The sequence below is a fragment of the Amblyomma maculatum genome, unplaced genomic scaffold, assembly GCF_055883805.1.
Source record: "Amblyomma maculatum isolate TAMU_Amacu unplaced genomic scaffold, ASM5588380v1 scaffold_13, whole genome shotgun sequence".
Taxonomy (NCBI): Eukaryota; Metazoa; Arthropoda; class Arachnida; order Ixodida; family Ixodidae; genus Amblyomma; species Amblyomma maculatum.
Window position 1 is genome coordinate 30,624,872 of NW_028146738.1, and position 23,877 is coordinate 30,648,748.

The following is a 23,877-nucleotide window of genomic DNA, read 5'->3' on the forward strand; positions in this document are numbered from 1 at the left end:
AGAAGCAGTGGGGCGGTGGAAACAGACCCCATTGGAGAGGCCGTAATAGAAGAGAGACCGGCCGTGGGGGAGGCTATTTATTTGCTTAGACCAAGCGCTTGTGGCTCTTGCTGCGCTGCGCGGCTGCCCTGCCTCCTTCACAAGCGCTCACTCAGAGCTTGTTCGCGATGCTACAAGACCTGTGACCGCTTCTTATGCCGTCCTTTAATTTCTTATTTAGTTTTCTGTTACATTAACCTGTGTATAATTTAGTTCTTTTGTGCCTATACATGTTACATGTGCTCCGGTTTGTTCTTGCCGCATTATTGTGAATAGCAGAGCTGTGAAATGTCACCGAAGTACGGAGTACAGCAACGGCGGGAAACCATCGCCATTGTCGGACTCGGAGAACGGCGTCATCTTAGACCGTGAGTATGCATCCTTGCAGCATGCCTTTGGCCCATGCGGGGTTCTGTGTAATCTCCTACCAATACCAAATGTTCTGTTTTCGTATCCTGCTCGAATTAACTGCGCAAAGCATGACTTTCAAGGAGTAGGCGAATTTTCGTCAGTGTTGCACGCAAGGGAGTGCGTGGACTTATTTTGCTAGCAGCGATATGGATAACACCATTTGGGCTGAAAATTGTGCAGCCGAGCATAACAGGCATGCGTGCCACCAAAGCGCGACCGAATGCTCAAGGCAGCCATTTGCGCAAATTGTCTTGAATGCGCGGCGCGCCGCAATCAGTAACAAGATGCTACGCACCCGGCTTTTGTACATATATTTCGCACAGCGTCTCTTCTGCTCGCAGGAACCCATGCTTGCTCGTGTAGTTTTTGTATTTTGAAGAGTGTACACACAGCGGTTTTTTGTTTTCACGTGTACACACATTGTTTTGAAAACTGTCCGTGCGGTCTGTGCAAACCGATTTTACAGTGGGGCGGACATTATGTGCGTGATACCGCTTGATGACTTGGCTATAATTTAGTCATAATGAATTCCCATTGTAATGGGAAAATTATATAGAATTAAAAGCCGTGAACAGCTCAAGTGAGCCTCGCTTTAAAATTTTTTCAGTCGACCCACGGACTCCCTCCCCTCCCTCCGAGCAAGCGTCTTCTTGATTCCCCCATAGGCACGCGTCTTCGCATGCTGTGCCAGACCGGTTTCGCCACCGCAGACAGCTGCTCTTCGGAGGACGAAGAAAATAACAAAACAATCAAAAACGCACACACGCCGCGTGTGCACTGCGCCAGTGTCACTGCAAAGTAAACAATGCGCTTTGACGGCCGGTGTGAGGCGACTATACTATCCGAGATATATCGCTTGCGAAGCGCTCAGTCACAGTGTGCACTTTCGAGTGACTTGAGACAGGACGTGGGGTCCGCCTGTTTGGCACTTACAGCTCTTTGTGCCTCACGTGCCATGCCATATACATGAAGTGCACGTCATAGCCACCGCAGAAATGTTGAAACCGATGCGAAGTCTACCAAGAAATGAACTTCTGTTATAAACTATTCAGTGTCCGAGGTGAATACCAAAACATTATTTGAGAGTAGAAAACACCAACTGAAATCAGATGTGAACGGTTCTTTAATGAACAGTATGCATAAATAGGCGGTTGAATAGTTACAGTAATGGCCCAGCAAACCACTAACATCCTTGGGACATCTAAAAAATGTAGAGCACTGGATCTTTGACAGGTCTAGTAGATATCCAGATTTGTCCACCCGACATTATACTAACATGCAGTGGACCATCGGAAGCTCATCCGGAACTGTAATCTGGTACGTACCGTGGACTTTCCTCATGGACATTTGAAACATGTTATAGACATTCAGTTTAAGCCAAAGGACACTAGATCTGATCTTCCTGTAGCTGTTATTGTCACCAAAGACCTGTATTTTGATTCGACACTAAAGGCCATATATCTGCAGGCAATAACTACTCACATTGAGACGCATAGTTTCAGCTACGCACGCTTTCATCTTTGCAGGAAGCTTGATCTTGCTTCGAAGCGACACACAGAAGAGGGATATCCCAACGTGCACGCTTTTTGGCTACACATAATTAGTCAGCAGTGATATTTTATAAATGAACCTAAGTTAAAATATGAGCTTAGCTGCCTTTAAATTTTTAATCGGATCGTGCACTTAAAAAATGTCACATTGCAAGCAGATGTGTGTAGGAGGGCAGTTTAACAGCTGCGGCAAAATTGGTGACTATCTAATCATGCATTGAAACATTGCTTAAAATGGCATCCAGCAGCAAAATGAAGTCAATAAGGTTGGGTAGAACTGTTTATTGAAACTTTGCAACAAAACAAGCTAAAAATCAAACTAATATACATATATATTTGGAAAGTATCTAATCGACTTTGACAATGTTGACCTTTAAAACAAATGGCTACAAAAATAATGGAATAAACATGTCTTAGAGAAATGACTAGAAGAGTGACCAGATAAACGCATCAAGGAAAAGGTGTAATGTTACACAAAACAGTCTGCACCAGAAGACAAAACTAAAGCCGTTAGAACAAAAAATGAGAACACTAAAAAAAAAACATACAATAAAAGGCAAAAATGCATTCAAGGAAACGAGTTGCTATCAAAAATGGTCTGCACCTGTCAGACAAAACTAAAGCCCACAAAAGAAAATTTGGAAAAAACAAAAAAATAAACAAGAAAAAAAAAGACATCTACGAAAAAAGCTGTTACAAAAAATAGTCTGCACCTCAAACAAAATTAAAGTTGTAAGAAAAAAATTTAAAACATTAAAAGAACTCAAATAAAATATTAAAGAAAGGCAAAAAAGTGACATTCCAGAGAAAAAGCTACTATATAACATAGGCTGCACCTGTAAGATAAAACTAACTAAAGGCCTGAGTAAAAAAGTGAAAAAAAAAAAACATTAAACGAGGCAAAAAATGACATCCAAGGAAAAAAGCTGTTACAAAAATGGTCTGTACCTCTAAACCAAAACTAAAGCCCTAAGAACAAAATTTAAAACATTAAAAGAGCTCAAATAAGATATAAAAAAGGCAAAAAAGAGACATCCAAGGAAAAGAGCTGTTGCACAAAATGGTCTACACCTTAAGACAAAATGAAGGCCCGAGTAAAAAATTTGAAAACATAAAACTCATACATTAAAGGCAAAATAAAATACCCTGCAGTGCTTAAGAGTCCACAAGAGATCAGACAAAAATAAAGACATCATTTTTACACTGAAATAAATATTAAATCATAGTTCTGAAGTACGCGCTTTTTTCATACACAATAAAAGAAATTAAAAACATGAAATTAATATGCAACAAAAGCGTCCCAGCATTGCTGAAGCCAATTTCAGACACCTAGAACATACATATAGAGAGTCTCTCTCTCAGATGTCCAGAGTGCTTATGATGTGAGCTCACACACGGCATGCTTGCGCGCACAGAATAGTGGCCTGGGCTGAAGAACTCCTCTCCCTTGGGGCCAACTGGTTGGGTGCTAGCCTGCGCCTGAAGAACTCTCACTTGGGACGAACTTGTTGGGTGCCGGTGTGAGCAAGCTAAATAAACAAAATGTATTTTAGTATTTTAATTGTGGGTCCAAGCAAGCTAATTGAGTGCTTTTCTGAGGGTGCAATAAAAGCTTACAGGGGTACCTTTAAGCTTCTTTCAGTATTTAATTAGGGCTATTGAAGGATCATTCATTGTGTCCTCTCAGTACAACCGAATTTTTACAGTAATAAACACGCAACTTTAAATAAGTAGGTTGTCATGTGAGTTGCGAGTACTTTAGCACTCAAAGACAAGCAAGAAGTGCAAAAAATGCTCACGTATCAAGGTAGAAGATAAAATTAAGGAAGATTATTTGGTTTGTGGGTGTATAACGTCCCAAAGCGGCTCAAGATATGAGATGCCATAGTTGAGGGCTCCAGAGTGATTTCCATCACCTGGGGTTCTTTAACATGCACTGACATTGCACAGCACACGGGTGCCGTACTTTTCGCCTCCATCAAAAAGCTGCCGCTGAGGTCGGGATTCAATCCCGCATCCTTGGGAACAGTAGTTGAGCGCTGCAACGACTGCGCCACCCCAGCGGGCTTGCATCCTGTATGTTAGTGCAGTGCAACGATGGCACTTTTTCCTTGTCTGTTAATTTGTACTTGTCCAATTCCTTGAAGTTAGAGTTTAAACCACAGGAATCTATTTTGTAGCTCATTTTAAAACAGCACACAGCTAAGTTCCAGTTATTTATGTGCACATAAGGAACTGATGAATACCCAAAAGCTCACTGAACCCACTTTTCCTGAGCTGTCCCTGTGCCTTGCAGGAGCGTGGCGCAACCAGTCTTTGATGGCAGTTTCTGCCGTGAAGTCGCTGCAGTTAAACACTGCGCTAACAGCATCTGAAAAAAAAAATAAGAGAAAATGTGCCTACGGGTTTTGTCTCTTTCAACAAAATATCAAAGTTAGCAATGCGTTGAAGCTGGCAATAATTCCAACAGAGGTTTCCATGTTACAAGTGGTGACCCATCAAAAAACAAGCGTCATTTTCATGTGAGTTACCATCTTCTCGCAGACTCTTATGGTAGTCATGCAGGCTTAGTACCAAGACATATTGAGCTTATGTTGTGGCCTGTGCAAGCAGCCTATGACCTATATACACATTTAACAGTGAAATTCGCATCTTTGATGAACGCTAGTTACAGCTAACAAGCGGCTTATTACAAAATGGCTTTCTTTAAAATATTAAACAGGTATGCATCGTCATACCAAGATACCTCATTTGCTTTAAGGCTCTTTCATTCGTGCAGCAACTAAGAATGAAATCAAGTAATATCAGCATGTTCTTAAATATTTTTGCAAGGTATGCTGGCCTAATTTCGTAATGAGTTGAAAAGAAAGTAATGCAATGAACAGGTATGTAAAGAGGAATATGTTCATTCTGTTCATGTCATGTTCCACTAATTCTTTTTTTTTCCGAGAAATAATGGCCTGGGATTTAATCATGGGGAGAGCACCAGTTACCCATCATTCATCTCATTTGCCACATTAAGAAAAAAAAAACAGTAGTAACTGGTCAGCTATGAACTCACAGATTAAATGTTTCTTTCAAGTATGCCACAAAAGCCTTTCTTTTAAATAAAAAAATTGTTTCTGACACCGTGCTGAAATGAGAACACGGCACTACATTATAAGGGACAGCTCTACAGTAAGCAGACAAGCAGAAATCATGCAACGCACACAGGAAACAAAAACGAGGACAAATGTGTAAATTATGATTAACAGCCGAATAATGAGCTCTAAACTTTTCAGCTGCAATTGAGTTTGGTTAATAGAGTTTAACTTCCCAATTACAGTTAGGCTATGTAAGAGGGGTTCCAGAATGTAGAACTCCAGAAATTTCAAAAACCTAGAGCTCTTCTACATGCACTGACATAGCACAGTCAACAGGTGCCTTGCTATTCACCTGTATTGAAAAGCAGATGTAGTGGCAGGGATAAAACCCATGTCCTTTGGACCAGCAGCCGATTGCCTTAACTACAGAGCTCCACAGCCGGGTGCAAAATTCTGTTTCTTCTTGGTCATTAAAAATTATCACACAACCTTCATAATCTATGATACGTAGCAGCCTTGCTAGCATTTGCCATAGCTTCGATTATGGTATACAAACAACAAAAAGACATTGCATAAACTAAATTCTCACTGTAACTGTGAGACGTGTGCGCCAACATCAATAAGTGTGTGCCAATATGCCCAAGTAGTATCACAAGATCTCTGGCAGTAACAGTAACTGAAACCATGTGTTTACAAACACCTCAGCCAAAGATGCCAAACGTCGCAATAGCTAAAAATACATTACCAGATCATGAATACGTGCAAAGGCACCCTAGTTTGCAGCCCTACTATTAAAAAAGAAAATGCACACATCTTAGCCCATAGCAACATTGCACAGGCTCACATAGTCGGCCAAATGCATAGACCTCGCATGTTTACAAAGTGATCGAGGTGGTGCTGCAGTCTAAATCCCGCGGTAGGCAAAAAGCATGGGAGCGGCAGTGTGGCCAAGCTTGTCAAGAACGTGTTATTGTTATTGTAATGTGCGGGAGTCTTTTTGGCAGAGCTAACCATGCATGTGCTCAGGGGGTTTACATGAACACGACAAAAGTCGAGCCGGGTCCCCTTTTAGAGAAAGGGCAAAACGTAGAGGAAGAGAGCAAAACACCAAACACTCGTCTCCCATTCAAATTCAAAACTTGCTCTTTCTTTTGAATATTCGACTCAACAATCATTCTGTGAAGTTTGTGTACACAAGGCATAAGCAGTGAGGGCAAAAGCAATACATGGAAAAACTCCTAATACACTGCGTGCAGCGTCCGATCCCGGGTACCATATAGTACAAACAGAGTGGTTCAAGGCGCACAAGCGAAGCGCTGCTGCCCGGCAGGAGAAACGAGCAACGTTGTTAACTTTTGGTGTTTTTGCCGAGCAAATTAACCCCCAGAACACGTCGAGAACTGCAAAGCTTCAGATGCTTACAACTACTCGAGTAAGTAGACGGTGATTGTTCTCGCTCGTAAACAGCGCAAACCAGTTGCAAAGCTATCCGCTGGAAGCCACTCTCGGGTTATTCTTCACAGTGAGCGGTAAATGAGCATCGTTGGTAAACACTCAGCCCCTCACTAGCGTCGAGCGGCTTTTAGGTAAGCATAGCAAACAGTAGCAATGGCAGTGCGCCTTACCGCACAAATTTGACTATCCTTGCGTTATTCATTGAAATCACGCTGCGTCTTTGTTGTATCTGCTCTGTTCATGGATGGCTGTTAGCATTAACGTTCGCTTTCGCATTACGGGTATTCTCGCTTTCAGTTGTGTTACAATTGCAAGCTGCAGCAGTTGCAGTGGTTCCGTACCTAGGGCGACCCAGCTCAATTCTGGCCACCGGCTACGAGTCTATATGTCGATCGGCGGTGCTGAACCCCATGACTCACATTCAGAATTAGCCGCTGTGAAGGCAACCCGCTGTTTACGATGACCTTTGTTGACAAGAAACTTATGGATGCTTACTAAACTTCTCTTTCTGTACCTTGTGGCACATGCCACGGCAAGGCAACTAGTTGGCATGGTGTTTTTTTTTCGGCAGCACCGAACCAGCAAACCGCCCCACAATCACGGTAGGCAAAAGCGTCTGAAATGTTGTTTTGCCAACCACACGAAAGTTACTGACAATGACAGTGCCACTGCATGCACCTTCATGACAAATCTGGAGTGAAGGAGATCTATAAAATTTTTGCTTGAGATTGAGATTCTTGGCTTGACTTACCAACAATGCACTTGGACACAGTGAGGCAGCTGAAGGGCTGCTTTCCTTTCTTTCCATGCCAGGAAAATGATGCCGCTAGCTTTCAGTCATAATGGTCCGCAGGATCCTCCTCGTGCATGATTCCGCATTTGTTCCTCCTATGCTGGAGAACTAGGGAACCTATGAAGTTTGAATAAAAATTGTTTTGAACAAAAAACAAAATTTTGTTAGGAGCAAAAGTGCACGCAACATAAAAAAAGCAAGAACATTTGGATGAAAGTCCAGTTGGAACATTACCTGGAAAAAAGTACAAAGCAGTAGATAGCCGCAGCGTGAATTACTAGTTAATGCATGCTGAAACCGTTGTCATTCATAGTTAAGGACAAGATATTTTGTGCAAAAAATTCAGTCATCAAAGCCGGGTTTTGCCCAGTGACATTGGGATCGGTAGCTAAGCATCATAACTACAGCACCACAGCAGTTGAGAATTTTAGCAACATCAGGACTTCCGGTGCTGTACCACTGGCAGATGCAATTCACAAAAAAAGAAACATCAGAATATGTATATATATATATATATATATATATATATATATATATATATATATATATATATATATATATATATATATATATATATATATATTATATCTACCTTTAAGGGAAACGAGGCTGTACATCCGCCCTAAACTTAGTAAAATGGTATGAAGTACATATCATCTTCGACAAGAACTAAAACTGAGAATGAAAACACAGTTATGCTACAAGAAAGATCAAGTGAAGTATCAGTACCTTACTAGAAACTGTGGCCAAGCCAAACTGGTCAATGGCTTTGAAAAGAGCTAATACACATAAAAAAAAATTCACAACAGGCTCTTTGGAGGCCTGGTACAATAATTTGAAAGCTGTATAAGCTTAAGTGCTTGTGTGAATCTTTTATAAAGACTAAATGCACATGGCAGAGCAAAGATAGATGATTACAAAAATAAAAAATAAAGGCCAACTTACAAGCGCTTCTCTGCTGGCTTCCGTTAGGCTGCTGTCAAAGCACTGCAGGTCTTTTAAATCATCAAACTGCTCTGAGATAACATTTTCATAGGTTCCAGTGTTGTTCTGCTTGCTGACTCTGCAGGCTAATGCAGTTAATATTTCCCCCTGCTGCTGTTGTATGATCCTCAGTACGCTTAGACGTGTAAGTACTTCTCGCTGAAATTCTGTAAAACAAAAAGGGCTTTTTACTGAAACGAAACTATGAGCCAGATAAAGACTTCTGCTAAACTAAGAACTAAAAGTTTTGGCTTAAATGAAACTAGTATGCACGAACTGAGAGACATTAGCCCTTTAACCAGACTGTAAAGATAAAAACGCTGTCAGTCCAATTAGATGGTCACTTTTTGTAGCCTGCAAATCTTAGCACAAGGAAGCAAAAATAGGCAAAGTGAAAGAAATGAACACATGATTTGCATACTAAACAAATATGTTTGGTTTATGACATGTGGCCCTCTAAAGCAATCCTGGAAGTAAGGGATATGCCATAAAGGAGGGTTCAAGATAATTTTGACTGGAACAAAGGCTGACATCAAAGTACACGGGCACCTTGCACTTATGTTCAGTATAAAAATCAGCCACACCAAGAAGGCTACCAAAAAAGAAGTCACACTAAGAAAAATTTGCACCTAGGCCTAAATAAAGCTCCATATTATATTCAATCTCCTTCCTCCCTTTACAAAAAAAAGAAACAGGAAAAGCTAGCAACTTGGTAATAGAAAGTAAGAAATGGCATAGAAGATAGACATAGTGTTGATAGGCAACATCCTGTCTTTCATACCAGCGAGTGACTTTATCATGCTGCTTGGCATTTTGAGGGCAAAGATAACAGACATTTCAGGTTTCAACTAATGATTTAAACTTTTCCCAATGCTGCTACATGCAACATATGATGAAAAACATACACTGCAATTACTGAGCACTTCATAATTTTTGTGACAGAAGCAATTCTTATACTTTTTGTTATGCACTAGAAAGCATGACAATATACATAATGGATGCTGGATATTTTGGAACACTTCCAAAGGCTACTACCTTCTTCAGAAAGCCTCTCTCGGCGTCGGTTCTGCTGCTTGGCTGTTGGAGTAGGCCTGCCTGGTGCTTCATGATTGCTGCTGAAGCTTCCTGTAATACACATACAAAAAGTGCCACCAACTTACATTAACATTACAAACCAGTTTTTTCATGCTGCTACGGCAACTCTGGCCAAAAAGCTCCATTGCATGTGCTTTTGTGCAAACAAGACTGTGTCAAAAACCATTTCTCCAAGTATTTCACCCCAAGTAAGGTGCATAAAATTGTGCAAGAGCTTGCTCAGTGCATAAAGTACCTTGATGCTCAATACAGGGTCCTGAATTTGAATTAATTTTGTAGCAGCCAAATTTCGATAATGGCAAAATTTCCACACACATTTCAAATTACTAAAAGCGTATACCATCTCATATCAGCAGTCCTACTAATAAGAAAAGAAGCATCGAATACTATGGATATGTTGCCCAGAAGACATTTTTAAGAGAAATGGCATAGCTTCATCTAAAACTGATTGTAATAGTCCATTATTAGGCAAACTATTATATGTCGTGTAATATAAGTACTGTAACAAGTTTGCTCTATACTATAATGCATGGAGTGCCTTTTCTTGTTTTGAATTACAATTCTACATTTCTGCATGCATTACCAATATAAAATTCAAAACTTCGCAATAAGTTTCCTGAACTGAGCCACCACCGTTAGTCTACATGACGTAATGTTCGATAATTTCAGGCTGTAGTAGCATCCACTACTTTTTAACAGAGAATAAGTGGTACCGTTTTTATTTTCTGTTTCTTATTCTAAAAGCATTTGCTTCATTTTTTGGACATTCTAAATAAAAGCTCCACAGCTCTTGAAAAACACTTGATTTTCCCCGCCCGAGACAAATAAGGTGCTAGTGCAGTCATAGAATCTAAAGAATATCAAAATATAATTAACACAACTGGAGTCGTGCGTTGTTATGTTGCATTCTTCATCTAGAAAAGAAAGCAGTGACATAAGTGATAAGCATTGCTAATAAGTAATTTATATTCGATGTAACATTGCCACTGAGTATTACCTTCTTCTGAAAGGTCCATAGTGGCAGCTAAAACATGAAAAAGGAAACATTCATCAGTCACCTGGCTTTTTCATCCAAAAAGCAGCTTACATTGACTTGCTGAAGTTCCAGGGAAACTTTGAGGCGGTAGGGGTGGTTGAGAAAAGCTCACGCCACCAGCTGTAATAAAAAGTCATAAGTAGTGCAGCTCTTTGCTCAAAAGTGCTTGCATTTACTTGATGTCCCAGGAAACCTTGGTGGCGGTGTTGGTGGCTGAGAGATGTCAGCATAGCGAACTGGAATTCTCCGCTTCCTTCTTTCATCATTAGAGTCCAGGTCAGATGTGTATTCCGCTAAACTGAGCTTTCTCCGACCGTCTTCATATTTGTCTGTAAGCAAAATACAGAAAGGGGTACTATTGCTTTGGCAAATTGTCTGTTGGTATCCAGAGGCTGGATTTCTCGATATGTATTTTTCGACGATTTGACACTCATTAAGTGTTTATGTACTCATTTTCAGTCTTTTTTCCTTCAGGAAATATTAATGTGAGTTGATATATCTCCACTGATGGGACCTAGACACTGATTCATGGCAGAATGTGCCACCTTTTAGTAACCACTATGAACAATTGTGAGAGCCATTGGACTGAATGGAGGAACATGCATAACAGTACAGGTCTCTAGCAGGTGAAGACATTGAAGAGCACTGAGTTAGTAAACAATGTTTGGCTACAAGTTCAAGCCTCCAAACATGCAAAGGTGTTTATGCGAGAAAAGTGATACCTCAAGACTTATAACCTTGCACTTTATCAAACAGTATGCAGTCTCACTATGCTGCTTACTTCCATAAATTATTCCTATCCTTTGACATATTGCAACTATTGCTTGATAACCAGTTAGCTTCTGTGTGCACATGAATACTAACCTTTTTATTGCAATCACAGAAAAATTTAAATCAAGCATAATTTAATGCTTTTTTAATTTAAACTCAGGAACCCAAACCTCACCTTGTAGTGCTTGAGATATTATGAAAAGGTCTTACCGTATGTCCCCTTTACTGCAATCCGGAATGTCTCCCAGTCTGAGCCTCGTGCCTGCACCTTCTTTATAAGTGCCATTTTGTTCCCCGGGCCGGGTGGCCAAGAGCACCTCCCGCCTACGACCCATGTTTCTGGGACAAGCTCAATGGTTTCTTCGTCAACAAATTCAACGATGCAGTACCACATCTGAAATATGACTTCATATGGTGATCTGATGTGCACAAAAATACAAACAGAAAGACCAAAGGCTGAACAGAACGTCACACATCACAAAAAGCAGACGGACATGGCCTTCAATACCACAGCATAAATAGTGGGAAGCGAAAATTCTGCTGCAATGCACCAAACATGCGAGCTGTCCGAATCACATAGCTATGTAATTGCACAGCCAAGTAAAATATAGACAATTAAAATATTATGTGAACACTAAGGTGAAGTTTGCAATAGCTGCTATGTTCTATGCTCTGTACCCTGTGAAATAGCTAGCTTTGTCATAAGAAAAAAATATTTAAGCAGCACGCAACTGGAAAGAGAATAGGGATGGAAAACGCATTTAAGCAGCATGTAAAAGGGGCAAAACAACAAATTTATCCTTGTATGTCAGCCTGACAAGTTTCTGTGCATTATCAACAGGCCAGCACTTCATAGCAGACAGTTTGCTGACAACAGCAATTCCAAGTTTAGTTGACTCAAGTGGATACTGATATAACGGCTCAACGCAACAAAACTTCTTTCCAATTATACATGGCTTTCCATCCAGCTTGCTGTGAGCAAAGTTCTCAATATGAATAATGTCACCTTTGATTTTACAACAGCTGTCACCTCGAGACAAGCTTAGAGTGAATGACTCAAACTTGACACTGGTGTACATGGGGAACTGGCACTGAGGGGGAAGGTCTCCTTGATCATGACTTCCCAAAAGAACAAACTCATCTTTCTTTCCGCCCTGAACTGATGATGATCTCACAAGTGCATTTCTTTCCTCCAGCCTGTTATAGAGCTGGCTAAGCGTACAGCCAGGCTTGCGCAGAAGCTTTTTGACAAACTGAAGGTTGTTCTCAAACGGAAAGGCAGAAAATGAATCTAGAGTGCCATGTACACGAGCATCCGCTGCAAGGTGCAACAAGCAATGAATGTTATATGACACCTCTTCGGCACCATACAGCATTGCAAATCCTTCTACAAAATGCCTGAGAAGGCTGTCAGCATAATCCGTAAAGTCACGGCAAAGAGAGTGTGTGCTTAGAATAGTGGTAGCCACATGCAATGTCAAGAAATTTGAAAAAGCAGGTGTGGACAGCACTTCTTTCAGAATTACTGGTCCAGTGTAATGAAGCAACATTCTAAATTCTGTGGCTTTCCAGCGATCTTTTTCATCTAGTGTTCTTGGCTTTCTGACAAACTTTAGGAACACATTTTTCTAATGCTGCACTCTTTGCTGCCAGGTCTTTGCGGTCTGTGGGACCAAGTCGAACAGATAATGGCCCTGAAAACCACAGGTTAACTAGTTTCCTCATTGCACCAAGGTACACCAAGTGCATCGGGTCCAAAGGCACCATGTTAATGCAATCAAGTGGAAGCTCAGTCAAAACTGATGTACCTAGATGGTGTTCTGCATCAGCTTGACTGCGGAAAGAATCGTCTGTCCTAAGTGCTGCAGGTTCAGTGGGATAAAACATTTTTCCACCGAAGTCACCCTCAATGACACATTTTGGACAACCAGAGTAGCCACTGTGTCCCTTAGTTTTGAAGATGAATGCGCGTGCTGGAGCATCACAGATGAAATGTTTGATTTCAACTTCAACTCTCTGCCTGCAGACAGTAATCCCTCTCTCAATCAACGTTCCCAACTCGAAGACAAAAGGGGATAGGAACAAATTAGCATCATTTGGTTTTGAGCCACCAGCGTAGGCACCAACTACAAATGGACCAAGCTTGTCACAGTTACTGAAGTGAACTAAGCATTGGATTGGCCACAGCTGCTGTCGCGAACTTTTTGAGAGGGGCAAGCCATCAATATTAAATGATAGGCTGGCTACTTCATGCAAGTGTGGAGCACTGAGAAGCACATCCATCAATCCTCTCTCTAGGCCAAAGTGACAGTAATGTCCAGGGGGCACCTCTTTAACATTAGCTACATGCTGAGTCCTCGGTGTCTTAAGTAGCGTGCGAGCATCCTTCGGTAGGTCTGAAAAGCAACCGTGCATTTTTAACAAAGCCAGAAGTGAGTTCAAAGATTGATGCGATATGTTTTCCTCCACCGCCCACCTTGCTAAACCTGCCACAAGGTCAGAGCCACTGTTGATGCATTCTACAATTCGCTCACAAACTTTCCCGGCCGCTCCACTCAACCCGCTAGACATCAATCCGCCGTCGTTTTCACTAGCAAGTAACTCGGGTCCAGATACGTTGCTGTCACTACTGGAATTGTCATCGCTCTCGTATGACAATCCTGAAATCTGAAGTCCGACAGACTGAGAGGAAAATACGCCGCTACCACAGTTCGTGACGCTCAAGCTTTCACCAGAAGTACCTGCTTCAGATGAGTAGATCGTTTCACTGGAAACACCTAATGAGTGCGACATTTTACCAGGAGAAACTTCCGCCGCAACTTCCACAGAGTCCTGTTCAATTCGGTTAGTTGGTCCCGAAAGTGAACACAAATTTTTTGAGTGAGCTGAAACTTCAAAACACGCGTTTACTTCTATCCGAGCTCTTTTCCGAACATTCGGCTTGCATTTCGGCATGGCGGGAAAAAGAAATGAAAACAACAACAAACGAACTATACCACTATACCTGTATACAAAAAATGAAATGGTTCTACTATTTCGAACTCACATCTACAGAGACAGCATGCTCAATGTATACATATTTACTGGCAGACGAATGACATTCGACCACTAGTGAAAAACGCGATGAGCGCAGGAACCAGAACGACTGCACCTAGCCACCATAACTGCTCATGCACCAAGCATGCGAATCCGCCAATTGACATGCAAAATGGCACTCCAATGCAGATTCTCAGAAAATACGTACTCTCCTTTGAGTGCGAAGAGCCGTTAGACCTTGGAGAAATGGACAAAGCCACGCCAGAGGCCAGAAGAGAGGACAAGGCACGAGAAATGCGCTGAGGTAGCTGAGCCTTGAACTTGGATGCGCGGGAAATTGGCAGCAAGCATGAACAAGCCGCTTAGCCGTTAGTCTTGTTAGCCACCTAGTGGGATAATTCGCATGTAAAAAATTACAAATGTTTATGTCAGCACTTTTCAGTAATTTTTCTTATAGGAAAACTATTGTATAATACTTTATTTTACTTTTATATTAAAAAAAATAACTTTCTAAAATGTTTCAAAAGAATGAAACCGAAACAAAACTGCTCCGACTATTTGTGCGCATTAAGTGCGGCAAGCGGTGCCGGCATCGTTACCGTCGTTACTATAAACTACCGGCATTCGAGAACTTAAAACGAGAGAAAAAAAAAGAAAACAAAGACGAAAAGTTGTTAGAAAGTAAAAAAAAAAAAAAGAACATTCCCGCCGTTATTTAGGAATTGTCCGTAGGTTTTGCGCGGAAAATCGGTGAATATTTAAAAAGTAAGGTTTCCAAAGTTTTGCTTTGCAGCTCCTGCGCAGGAGCGGAACGGCCGTGGGAGTGCGCGAGATGCTTATAATTTGCGCTGCTTAGCCTAGTCCAAGACTTGTCACATAAAGCGCGAACTTCAAAAGTAATGCTCAGCCGAATATTGTGCCACGTATGACCGCTCGCTACTTTTGGGGCAACGTAGACTAGAAGTAATACATATCACGGTCAATCACAAAAGTTAAGTCGCCATACCTGTCACAGTATATATATGGTCAAAATCCGGGTGCTTAATGACATTTTAATTTATTTGCCAATAATTTATTACAGCTATCTGATGGCAATAATTAATTTGCAGGAAGTCGCTCATGTTATTGCAATCGTATAAATTAGCTTCATGCAGAACTGTTTAAGAACAAAAAACACCACAGCCAATGTTTATTGACTCCGATGCGCAGAAATACTGCAGAGTTGTCACACGCACCATGTAACCGTCCAATGCACATATATCGCACCAACTTTTAGACGTACTATAGCCGTACCGAATCATTAAACTATAGACGTGCGCAGCACATCCTCGGCGATAAAACACACCAAAAGCACCTATGGTAGATATGCAATAGATGTTAGTTTTCTCCAGGACATTTTGGACTTTGCAGGGATATCCAGGGGAGGAATCTGGTTAGCTGGGGGAGTGCTGTGTTAGAATTCTTTACGCCGTGACTGCAATAAATATTACTTATACTGCTTTGAGTTTTAAACTCTGGCATTGGCAACTCTATCCAAAGAACTGACTAGCAATGACAAGTTGTTTACAGCTGTTGATGGAAAGGCAGGCCGTCATCCTATTATCGTGGGCATATTAGCTCCTTTTAGTACCGCTGTTTCTTGAAAGCAAAACTTAATTTCCTTCTCTATTCCTAGGGGCGCTGGACCTCTTACAACAACCAGTGTTCAGTCGCTTTCATTGTACAAAAAGGGGAAAATCTGCATGCATTTATAAGACTGCCTGTCTTTCCATTAACAGCAGCAAATAACATGCCAATGATGCTGGCTTCCTTGGATGTGGAATTGTCAATGGGGGTTTCTGAGATGCCAAACAATAGCCGTGATCTTTATAGCAACCACTGGAGTTAAAAAAATGGTAACGCTGCACCCCTGTAACGGCTCCATGCACCTCCATAGTGGGCCTTAATTTTACTGCCTATTCATATAGATGCTGAACCTCTTCCTAATGGCTCTCTTCAGTATCCGCCTTTCATTGCTTTAATTCCTATCTGTCCACCACTTTCTTGCCACTCTGAGTGTGATCATTTCATTTCGTTGTCCAAATCTTCTTTTTATCGCTTGTGAATGATTTCTCCTAAACATACCTGCTTTTTTTCTCCTTTTAGATGCACATCTGGAGTGGTTTTTCACATAGAAATGGATCGATTGGGTTGAATCACTTGTGACCTGTGTCCAGAAGACATGTGTTCTGTGGTTAGAAGACGATTTAAAGAATAGGACAATCACTGGAAAATCCTACCTGAAGAACTTAAAGACGACCAAAAAGCGAAAGGCAGATCAGGGTAAGTGTTTGATTTCTTCTCAGTTATCCCACATTACTTGCTCTGTGATGTGACTATAGGTGGAGCTCCTTAGTGTAATTTTGTGGCATACTCGCTGAAAATTGTATAAACACCAAAATTTTTCTTGCGCATTTTTTTTGAGTGACGTGCGCATTGGAATAAAACGCGGTCGTCCACGCAAAGCATTACACGCGTGGATGGCATCATTAGTAGTGTTCTTATGTGAATATAAAATAATTTTTCCAATATATTAAAATGTTAACAATCGAATATGTTTACTGTTAGGCGGAGTAATACACACGCTGCATGTCATAGATTTATTTTGCCTATAATTAGTAACTGCTCTTTTTTAAATTGTACTCTACTATAATATGCGTACGGGTTATCTCACATTTCTATTTAACTGGTGCACAATTTGCAATTGAAATCCCTTTTGTGTTGTTTCAGCTACAAATAACGGCTTATGGTTGCAACATTATAGGGGGCTTTAGGTATAGCATAAGGCGTGAAAAAACTAATATATTCGATGATATTTGTAATCACCATATTGCCTAAACCAGCACTTTTCGAAGAGACGAAATGAAAATAAATATGGATGTGTTCGGATAGGAACGGTAAACGAGGTCCCACGACCATTTTCTGTTTTTTATGAATTTTTATATGTAGTAGGCTAATGTCTCGACACAAAGGAATGACTCTTAGTTAAGCAAGAGGCGGCGTCGTTTCCTCGCAAAAAAAAATCATATATCACTAGAGTTGCAAAACGTGTTTTGTCTTTTCAAAATGTTGCTAGTTTGGAGACCGGCTGCTTGCGCACTAAAATTTTCTATTATAGTTTCTTACTCACCACGTCTAGAAACTTTTATTCTTATAAGTACTATTAAAAGCGTGCCTTCTTTATGCAGTTGATTAATAAAAAATTGCAAAACTTTGCTTCGGGAGCAGCGCGCTACAAATATGTGCATTTTCAACCTACATTCTGGCATGATGATTTGCGTTGCTTGCACTAAAACATTTTCCGCTTATTGCGTAGGTTATATTGTTAATTTAGGGCAGAATTTGGAGCTATAGACCGCTAGATGTGTTTCCCACAACGCCACCAAAACTCCACGAAACCTCGTGCGTCAAAGCAATTTTATAGTATATTTAAAGTGCACATTAAAAATCTTCAAAAATATGGTATTGTTAATTATTACCAAACTCGAGAAATTAATTAATACAATTACAAAACTGGATTGAATACTACTGAACCTCGCAATAAAAAAGAAGGCAGGATAGAGAAAATAATCAGCTTTCACTTGCGTTCTGCCATAAAATTTCCAGAAATACCAAATTTATACCATTTTAAGCTAAATTAAACCCTTGCCAACATGCAGAAAAAAGAATTTACAAGCACTGTGAGGGCTTTGGTAATTACATAAATTATAATGTATCTAAATGTTGCAAGTACTAAGCCGATGTTTGATACCTACTCCATTAGGTAGCCGTAAGCACATCTATAGAATAAAAGCATCCGTTTTTATGTTGATATTGTTACTTTACATAATGTAATACGTTTAGTGAATAATACTAATGTACTCAGCATTGTTATCGAAATTGTGGTAGTTTCTTGAATTCAAATCAGCTTTCTATTTTTTGCTCTTTTGGAATTTTTGCCGATTTCAAAATAATCTGCAGAAAGAACAAACAAATCTTCCAAGAATTAAGAATACAACCTGGATAATATAGAGAAATAGTTTCAGTTGCTACATTTTACTGAATCGTGCCAGAATGCAAGGCTGAATCTGGCAATTTTCGGGAGCACTCAGTTTTATATTTATTGGTATATTTTTATACATTATAATGCAACTCTTTTTTCGTCCGTGATATTTTGAGGTACTGAATAATCGCGAGAGATAATGAGTGAAAAAAAATCGAAGATTATCTTTTTAATGGGAATCAAATTTGCCTTTTTCTGTTTTCGATTTTTGGCCGATTTTGATGCATTGTGGAGAACGCACCAGTGGTCTGGAGCTCCAAATGTTGCCTGCAATTAGGAACATAAGACGCGTAAGAAAGAGAAACATTTTTAGTGCAATCAACGTAGACGCGTCTTGCCGCTATGAAAGGTTAAAAATGGATATTTTTGCAGCCCGTTCCTCCGGAAACAATGTTCGCTATTTTTTCTAAATTAGCTGCAACAACCAACCTTGTTTTTAATACTTCTTATAAGAGTAAAATATACGCAGATTTAGTGAATAAAAAGTAATGGATGACAAAAGGTTGTTCCGCGAATAGCAGGTCTCCAAACTTGCAATTTTTTGAAATAGCAAAAATGGCATTTGTCACCCTAAGTGATATAGGATTGTTTTTCCCGAGAAAACTACGCCGGATCCTGTACAACTAAAGATCATTGTTCGTCTCAAGAGGTTTTTCCACCACATATAAAAATTCTATTGAAAACAAAAAAAAATGGTCATAGGACCTCGTTTGCCATTCTTGCCTGAGTACCCATATTTACGAGCGGGTTTGTTGAGTTTCTTAGTGCCTAGCTTGACCTAAGCACCATTGATGTCAAAGTCATTGTTCACTTGTTCAAAGAGAAAAAGTAGATGAGAAGAATATCACCTGCAAATTCAGTAGTAACCAGTGCTGAATTTCATGTGCTGCATCCATATGTGCATGTTCAGTGCATTGTTATTGAGGAAGAAACGCAAACCTAAATTTAGGTCTCCGTTCAACTACTCATTTGCTCTGACGATGCGTCCGCATTCAGTGCAGGCAAACCGAAAAAGGCACCCGTCTGCGATGTAGGAAACTGTGTCAGCCGGAGTCGCCTTGAAGTCATTCAAGCCTGCATACGACGTCGTACACCATTAGGTCTTATTCTGAGCTGTGGCAGTATGCGCCTCGGATTAAAGACTAATTACTATTGGCATCTTTGTTTCTGCAAGCATATCGAAGAGTTTGTAGCTGGGCAGTTTGATTCAAGTTTACAATGCTTACTGCTTGTTTCTTAAAGAAAATAACACTTGGAAGGAATTGCTGCTCTGAACATCCTTTGAGCAAGAATTTGGCATGATCGGGTCATGCACGTGCTACTAATGTTCATGAAAGAACTACCAAAACCAGTTTTCCTCAGTTCTCAGGAAATGCATAGGCCATGGAACTGTGTTGATATTCGTCATATGGCGTATATTATTCAATTTCGCTGCTACTTTCAGGGACCACTAATTACGCCTGAACTAAGACCCAGAATTACCGGACATCGACTTCCTCAAGTGCTACAACAAGCATATTACTTGTATTCTTCGCCACCTGTTGAGTCAGCATAAATAATTTGACAAATTCGCCTGAAAGCAAGAGTCATAGATCAGTGCACATATTGCCTATACCCATTTTACACTTCCTCAAGGCAGTGACGGTGGTATCGTGGTATCTTTTTCAGTGGTCTGATGAAGTGTTGCTGGGGTCAGCTGTGCGTGACAGTCACATATCTACATGAGTTATCATATGGAAAAATGTAATTTGCATTTGTGATATCATATGGTTGGCAGCTGTATGAGCGTACGATATTATTGATTTCTCACACAGATCCTGGTACGATATGGATCGCATAGTATCATATGGCTCACATTTGTGTGATCTCATAGAGATCATATGGGTCATTCAGGATTATATGGGTCATTCAGGACTATATGGGTCATTCAAGATCATATGGATCATTCAGGATCATATGGATCATATGTGTATGATGCAGTAACCTCGTACAACTTGATTTGTGTGAGATCATACCAAATATCATACACATTTTCTTCAATAGGAATCTTACATAATTATTACTCCCAAATACTTGTAGTTGGTAATGAGAAATAAACACTGTTTACCATTGCTATAACAAAACGTAAATGGGTTCTTTTTGCGTGTTATTGTCATTGCAACGGTCTTTTTAAGATTAGTAATCATCTGCCATTTCGAGCACCAAGTTCGTATTTTAGTGGTGTTAAAAAACTCTCTGGTCGTTTAGATTGCGTATTTCATTATAAAGAATGCAGTCGTATGCGAAAAGCCTGATCTTGACGCGTATGTGCCAGACAATATTGTCACGTGGTGGTGACATAGCCGTAAACACCAAAAGACTGAGTAATAGAATCAACTCGTATTGAGCTGACTTGCGCCCGCAAAAGAACTAAACAACTCGGTGGTGGCGATAGCAATAAACGTGCTCTCTGGGATCCTCCTCGCACCCGCCGACGCTCAATTTAAAGGCGGTGAAGAAACATCTAGGTAAAGCCGCAAACGGAGACTAGCACAACGTGGAACATTGCAGAAACGCACTAGTGGCCGGAACCTTCGAGACACCTTTCGGCGCATCTTGCGTAACAAAGAAACTGATAAAGGTGCATCTCGCGACGAGCATGAACAGACCATGAATACAGAATTGGTTCCCATGCCGGTATCAGAGTGATAAGGCCGCATGCTGGCGGCTGCAGAAAAAAGACACACAAAAAAGTAAAGAGCACTGCAGAATCTGCATTGGAATAATGCGAAAGCATGGACGCTGCTGTTGGTTCCTTCTGGTTGCTTCTAGTTGCTTATTTCACTTCTTGTTTACCCATTTTAGTCTTTGTTACTTTCAAATTGCGCACCAATCCCTTCCTAAGCTCCTTTTCGGCTCTACTTCCGGTTGCGTGACGTCACATCCTCTATGTCACATTAATTCACTTCTTATTTACCCATTTTATTCTTTAGTACTTTAAAAGTGCGTGCCAATTCTTTTCTATGCCCTTTTAGGCTCTACTTCCGGTTGCGTGACGTCACATCCTTGACGTCACATTAATTCACTTCTTGTTGACCCATTTTAGTCATTGGTACTTTCAAATTGCGCGTATATCTCTTCCTAAGCCCTTTTTCGGCTCTACTTCCGGTTGCCTGATGTCATATCCTTGACATCACCCTAATTGACTGAATTAACTATTTTAGTCTTTGGTACTTTAAAATTGCTCGCCAGTCCCTTCCTATGCCCTTTTTTGGCTCGGCTTCATGTTGTGTGATGTCACATTCTTGACGTCGCCTCAATTGGCTGATTTAATTAACTATTTAGCATTTGTTATATCATGATGTAATTATAACTTACTGACTTAACTATTTTAGCATTTGATACATTTAAATGTGGTGCCAAGCCATTTTCTATTGAGACCATTTTTGCATTTACGCTTACATTTTTGCCTCTAATTACCTAATTAAATAATTGTCTTAATTATTTTTAAGACACAACATTATGGCATCCTCTATCGATTGACATCACTCATAAATCTCTACCACTTCTCTATTACTCGCAACTGCTGCGGATACGATTTTGTGGACACGTTCTAGGCACGCAGTCTGCGGACGCGGTCTGAGGACAGAAATCTGTAAACATAGCTTTTAGCATTAATAAAGATTGATGTCATTTGCGGCATTACTCCTACCTTAGAAAGGCATCGACTCGTTGCTGACAAAGTAAACACAGAAAGGTAACCAAAATACTAGATATTAAAATAACTTTAGCGCGCGTTTTAAGGTTTGAGGCTCACAACATGGACGATTTCTGGGCGCGCCCGACGCTGTTGTGATGCGGTCGCACCGTCGGAGATGACCTCGTAGTCAAGCTGTCCGATGCGTCGAAGCACTCTGTGAGGTCCGAAGTACCGCCGCAACAGCTTTTCACTCAGTCCGAGGCGGCGTGTATCGGCGTCCAAAGCCACACTTGGACTCCTGGCTTATACTCTGCGTCGCTCCGTCGCAAGTTGTATCGTCGGGCATCAGTGCGTTGCTGGTATTTTACGCGCAACCGGGCATATCGTCGGGCATCCTCTGGACGCTGAAGGTAGGGGGTGGGTCCTGGTTCTCCTTGTCGGTTATGTGCGGCAGCATTGCGTCGAGCGTCGTCGTGGGCTCCATGCCATATGCAAGCTTGAGCAAGGTCACTCTGGTTGCCTCCTTGACGGCCGTGTTATGCGCAAAGATCACATAATGCAATATGGTGTCCAAGGTCTTGTTCTCCGAGTCGACGCACATTGTGATTGTTTTGTTGAGGCGCTTGGTAAGTTGGCCGTTGGTCCGAGGATGGTGCGCTGTTCTACATCGGTGGCTTGTATCACTGTAAGTCAAGATGGCTTGCGTCAGCACCGCCGTTAATGATGTTCTCCTGTACGTGATGAGTATACTTCTGGGGCGCCGTGTCGCAAGAAAATTTGCTCGCCGAAACTTTGGCAACTATGTCGAGGTAGTATTGGCCAGTGCTTCGGCGTAGCGGGTGAGGTAGTCAGTGGACTCGATGATCCACTTGTTACCCGCAGATGAAGTCGGAAAGAGGCGAGCAGATCCATGTGAAATTTTTTGAAACAGCTTGGTCGGGGGCGGTATGGGATTCAGTAGCCCAGCTGGTATGATCGGGGCATCTGTGTCGCCGACACTGACGGCACGGGCAACGTCAGCAGGTAACCTCGGCCAGTAATACCTAAGATGCGCGCCATCTCGAGATGCCCAGCTGTCGGCTCATTTATCGTACACCTGTCACACAAAGGGCTCCCTCCGTTAGCCTTGCCGTGCGCTCCCATGACAGCAGAGAAATTGACCACATGGATGCTAATATAGCCGCAGTTGGATGCAATTTTATGAGCGATTCTTCTACCCGAGGGAGACGCAAGACACACACACTGCGGGCCATGAAACAAACATCTCTATCTCACTCAGGGGCAGGAAGGTCCATCTGATAGATTGGGAGGTCAGGGGGTCGTGCTGTTGTCAGGTGATGAGAGCAGCCAGGAAGCAGACAGCATGCGGGCAGCAGGAGAGAGGAGAGAGCGAGACGCCCGCGCGCCTCTTTTTAGGGCGTCCGAGCGGAGACCGATCAAGGACCAGCTTCCCCTCGGCAGTTGAGGGAAGGGGATGCCGGGCAGTGGCACTCCCTTCAAAGATGCGGCGCGCCGCAGCCTTTAAAGGTCTGTGGAGCGGGGCCCCACAATATTCAGCACTTTGTTTTTAGATTTTGCAGTATGTAGTCAGGGGAAGGCTCATCTTAGTGCAGTGCACTCGTACCTAATGCCGAGACACTTAGTCACAGATAGCTTGCTACTGTGTGGCAAGCAATGGACTGAATCTGCCAGTTTTTATTAGACTCTCAGAGTATTCATATCTATAGTGTCTGCGTTGCATCAGCGAGTACTTTTTATGCTAAAGTATGTGTTTGTAGTTTATTTGGAAAACAGATGTATTGTATTTCAGTCTTGCCATAGCGGTGGAGTGGTTAGGGCGCTCGACTGCCATGCCTAAGTATGT

The 23,877-nt window shown here is 41.4% G+C and overlaps 1 long non-coding RNA gene across 1 annotated transcript; it reads right to left on the reverse strand.

The window, feature by feature from the left end:
- Positions 1–10,298: 10,298 nt before the first annotated feature.
- On the reverse strand, positions 10,299–10,662 carry LOC146172496 (uncharacterized). Its single transcript, XR_014702536.1, has 3 exons — positions 10,623–10,662; positions 10,408–10,566; positions 10,299–10,324 (listed from the first exon to the last, which is right to left on the reverse strand). It is a non-coding gene; the product is annotated as an uncharacterized LOC146172496 (long non-coding RNA).
- Positions 10,663–23,877: the final 13,215 nt, after the last annotated feature.